Below are 5,000 nucleotides of genomic sequence, written 5' to 3'. Positions count from 1 at the left end.
GTGCCTTAACCTAACCTAATTTGTGCCTTAACCTAACCTAATTTGTGCCTTAACCTAACCTAATTTGTGCCTTAACCTAACCTAATTTGTGCCTTAACCTAACCTAATTTGTGCCTTAACCTAACCTAATTTGTGCCGTAACCTAACCTAATTTGTGCCGTAACGTAACCCATGTTGTGCCGTAACGTAACCCATGTTGTGCCGTAACGTAACCCATGTTGTGCCGTAACGTAACCCATGTTGTGCCGTAACGTAACCCATGTTGTGCCGTAACGTAACCCATGTTGTGCCTTAACCTAACCCATGTTGTGCCTTAACCTAACCCATGTTGTGCCTTAACCTAACCCATGTTGTGCCTTAACCTAACCCATGTTGTGCCTTAACCTAACCCACGTTGTGCCTTAACCTAACCTACGTTGTGCCTTAACCTAACCTACGTTGTGCCTTAACCTAACCCATGTTGTGCCTTAACCTAACCCATGTTGTGCCTTAACCTAACCCATGTTGTGCCTTAACCTAACCCATGTTGTGCCTTAACCTAACCCATGTTGTGCCTTAACCTAACCCATGGTGTGCCTTAACCTAACCCATGGTGTGCCTTAACCTAACCCATGTTGTGCCTTAACCTAACCCATGTTGTGCCTTAACCTAACCCACGTTGTGCCTTAACCTAACCCACGTTGTGCCTTAACCTAACCCACGTTGTGCCTTAACCTAACCCACGTTGTGCCTTAACCTAACCCACGTTGTGCCTTAACCTAACCTACGTTGTGCCTTAACCTAACCCATGTTGTGCCTTAACCTAACCCATGTTGTGCCTTAACCTAACCCATGTTGTGCCTTAACCTAACCCATGGTGTGCCTTAACCTAACCCATGGTGTGCCTTAACCTAACCCATGGTGTGCCTTAACCTAACCCATGGTGTGCCTTAACCTAACCCATGTTGTGCCTTAACCTAACCCATGTTGTGCCTTAACCTAACCCATGTTGTGCCTTAACCTAACCCATGTTGTGCCTTAACCTAACCCATGTTGTGCCTTAACCTAACCCATGTTGTGCCTTAACCTAACCCATGTTGTGCCTTAACCTAACCCATGTTGTGCCTTAACCTAACCCATGTTGTGCCTTAACCTAACCCATGTTGTGCCTTAACCTAACCCATGTTGTGCCTTAACCTAACCCATGTTGTGCCTTAACCTAACCCATGTTGTGCCTTAACCTAACCCATGTTGTGCCTTAACCTAACCCATGTTGTGCCTTAACCTAACCCATGTTGTGCCTTAACCTAACCCATGTTGTGCCTTAACCTAACCCATGTTGTGCCTTAACCTAACCCATGTTGTGCCTTAACCTAACCCATGTTGTGCCTTAACCTAACCCATGTTGTGCCTTAACCTAACCCATGTTGTGCCTTAACCTAACCCATGTTGTGCCTTAACCTAACCCATGTTGTGCCTTAACCTAACCCATGTTGTGCCTTAACCTAACCCATGTTGTGCCTTAACCTAACCCATGTTGTGCCTTAACCTAACCCATGTTGTGCCTTAACCTAACCCATGTTGTGCCTTAACCTAACCCATGTTGTGCCTTAACCTAACCCATGTTGTGCCTTAACCTAACCCATGTTGTGCCTTAACCTAACCCATGTTGTGCCTTAACCTAACCCATGTTCTGCCTTAACCTAACCCATGTTGTGCCTTAACCTAACCCATGTTGTGCCTTAACCTAACCCATGTTGTGCCTTAACCTAACCCATGTTGTGCCTTAACCTAACCCATGTTGTGCCTTAACCTAACCCATGTTGTGCCTTAACCTAACCCATGTTGTGCCTTAACGTAACCCATGTTGTGCCTTAACGTAACCCATGTTGTGCCTTAACCTAACCTATAATGTGCCTTAACCTAACCTAAAGTGCGCCGTAACCTAAACTATATTGCACCTTAACCTGACGCACGTTGTCGCTGAACCTGCTCTGTAATTGTTATGCAACCCGTTAAAGTAGTGTAGTGTTGCCTAACCGCAACCCTCGCAATATAGTTCGCTACTCGCACTGCCCGGTCCCCTGTGTATCGCGTCATGTTAAACACCTTGCAGGTGTTGCTGACTTTCCACATGCTCCTGCTATACACTGTAGTGTGGATAGCAGCAGGACGTACATGCCCCCCCCCCCTTCCCCCCTGCCTTCGCAAGCTGGTCGGTGAGAAGTTTGCATGTTCAATGCCCTTCGCATGCCGACGTACTCAGCCTACGTTGTGGTACGGCCTGTCACCTGTCCGCCGATGTACGCAAAACCCACAAACTGTACTGCACATTGCTCCGTATGTACTGAATGATACATCGTGGCCCATGTGACCGTATGACGACAGCGCCTAGCAACGGCGGACCATACAGTCCAAATATTGTGCACGCAGCTACGTGTCGTCTCCCTATAAGAGCTGGATTGCAGTGTGGTACGCCATACAGACGTGTGGGAGGAACGGACGCCCTGGATGGCGATCAGCATGAGCAGTCTGTTGATGTAGTGGAGCGTGTATTCGGACGTAGTCGTCTCTTCTCACACACCGTGATAGCATGTTGCACCGCGTTCCACATCTGCGACATGCTGCAGAGGCGGGCTGACAGTCGTTCGCGCAATGGACACCGCATACGTACGGGGTCTACCTTCCACGTGTTCTCTAGGCGTGCACATGTTGTTGCGTCTATGTGGGCAGACGTAGTGTGTTGTGACACCTGACACAGGCATGCAATACTCGTTGCAAATGGCGATGGACGTGTACGTTTGCTGGTGACGTTACGCAAATGAACAACCGGTAACCCGTTGTGGTGCGGTTGTTCTCGCTAGAGGTGAATCAGTGTTGGCGACGATCGGTCGAGCTATTAACCGGTTGTTTCAGGGATACCCACCATGCCCACGAACGTGAAAGGGGACCCACCATGCCCACGAACGTGAAAGGGGATCTGGGTGTGAGGCGATACGCGGCGGTGGCTGGGTGGGACCGTCCCCGGCCGGTGAGGGGGGGCCGCCCGGCGTGCTGGCAGCGCGGTGCGTGGGCGCACGCGCTACAGCCGGCTGGTGGGGGCGGCCGGTGGCAGGCGCGCCGGCCGACGGACGCGGCAGGCGGCGCAGCTGCGCGCCGGCGCCCCCTGCTCGCGGCGCCTTGCGGCCAAAGTAGGTCCTCGCGGGCCCGGTGCGAAGCGCGGTGGCCATCTGCAGTGTGCTGGTCCGATTGAGGACTTTGTGCGCTGAGGATGCGCCGCCGCCCGGCGCTCGGCGCCGCGACGCCGTCTGCTGCTCGGTCGCCCCAGCGGTTCTCGCAGGTGGTTTGTATCGCAGCTGTGCGGACGTGTTGGCGCGTGCGCTGTGCTGGGAGAGTTCGCTTCGGCACCCAAGTAGGGCTTTTGTCCTTCTGTGGCGCTGGCGTTGGAGCTGCCGGTCACCGTAGGTGGCGCGTGTTGTCTCCCGCCGGCAATGCCACGACAGCACGCTCCCGGGCCTCTGTCGGCAGCGGCAAGCTCAGTTGGGAGCACGGGTGGTCGCACCTAAAGCGTCTACTCGCCTAACTCCGGGCGATTGCGCCTCTCTCGAACCCGACCAAGTACTTAGGACGGCGCTGCGCGCCGCCGGGACCTGAGAGGGTTTCGAGGTGTGTTGTGCAGGGGAGCTCAGCCTCCTCCTGTTTGCAGAATAATTGAGCGGACGCTTGCGTGTTCGCGCGGGCCCCCGGGACACACTCCCGGGCGGCCGGCTGCTCAGCTCTAGTTGACGCAGCTCCCTGGTTGATCCTGCCAGTAGTCATATGCTTGTCTCAAAGATTAAGCCATGCATGTCTCAGTACAAGCCGCATTAAGGTGAAACCGCGAATGGCTCATTAAATCAGTTATGGTTCCTTAGATCGTACCCACGTTACTTGGATAACTGTGGTAATTCTAGAGCTAATACATGCAAACAGAGTCCCGACCAGAGATGGAAGGGACGCTTTTATTAGATCAAAACCAATCGGTCGGCTCGTCCGGTCCGTTTGCCTTGGTGACTCTGAATAACTTAGGGCTGATCGCACGGTCCTCGTACCGGCGACGCATCTTTCAAATGTCTGCCTTATCAACTGTCGATGGTAGGTTCTGCGCCTACCATGGTTGTAACGGGTAACGGGGAATCAGGGTTCGATTCCGGAGAGGGAGCCTGAGAAACGGCTACCACATCCAAGGAAGGCAGCAGGCGCGCAAATTACCCACTCCCGGCACGGGGAGGTAGTGACGAAAAATAACGATACGGGACTCATCCGAGGCCCCGTAATCGGAATGAGTACACTTTAAATCCTTTAACGAGTATCTATTGGAGGGCAAGTCTGGTGCCAGCAGCCGCGGTAATTCCAGCTCCAATAGCGTATATTAAAGTTGTTGCGGTTAAAAAGCTCGTAGTTGGATTTGTGTCCCACGCTGTTGGTTCACCGCCCGTCGGTGTTTAACTGGCATGTATCGTGGGACGTCCTGCCGGTGGGGCGAGCCGAAGGCGTGCGACCGCCTCGTGCGTGCTCGTGCGTCCCGAGGCGGACCCCGTTGAAATCCTACCAGGGTGCTCTTTATTGAGTGTCTCGGTGGGCCGGCACGTTTACTTTGAACAAATTAGAGTGCTTAAAGCAGGCAAGCCCGCCTGAATACTGTGTGCATGGAATAATGGAATAGGACCTCGGTTCTATTTTGTTGGTTTTCGGAACCCGAGGTAATGATTAATAGGGACAGGCGGGGGCATTCGTATTGCGACGTTAGAGGTGAAATTCTTGGATCGTCGCAAGACGAACAGAAGCGAAAGCATTTGCCAAGTATGTTTTCATTAATCAAGAACGAAAGTTAGAGGTTCGAAGGCGATCAGATACCGCCCTAGTTCTAACCATAAACGATGCCAGCCAGCGATCCGCCGCAGTTCCTCCGATGACTCGGCGGGCAGCCTCCGGGAAACCAAAGCTTTTGGGTTCCGGGGGAAGTATGGTTGCAAAGCTGA

General features: G+C 52.7%; 1 non-coding gene across 1 annotated transcript in view; it reads left to right on the top strand.

Moving 5' to 3' along the window:
- Window positions 1-3,771: 3,771 nt before the first annotated feature.
- Window positions 3,772-5,000, top strand: part of LOC126436290 (small subunit ribosomal RNA) — a 1,909-nt gene continuing 680 nt past the window's right edge. Inside the window, exon 1 of the ribosomal RNA XR_007580565.1 lies at window positions 3,772-5,000. This exon is cut by the window's right edge and continues 680 nt beyond it. This is a non-coding gene — a ribosomal RNA (small subunit ribosomal RNA).

The sequence above is a fragment of the Schistocerca serialis genome, unplaced genomic scaffold (genome assembly GCF_023864345.2).
Source record: "Schistocerca serialis cubense isolate TAMUIC-IGC-003099 unplaced genomic scaffold, iqSchSeri2.2 HiC_scaffold_1234, whole genome shotgun sequence".
Classification (NCBI taxonomy): domain Eukaryota; kingdom Metazoa; phylum Arthropoda; class Insecta; order Orthoptera; family Acrididae; genus Schistocerca; species Schistocerca serialis.
This window is presented reverse-complemented; position numbering and strand designations above follow the sequence as displayed.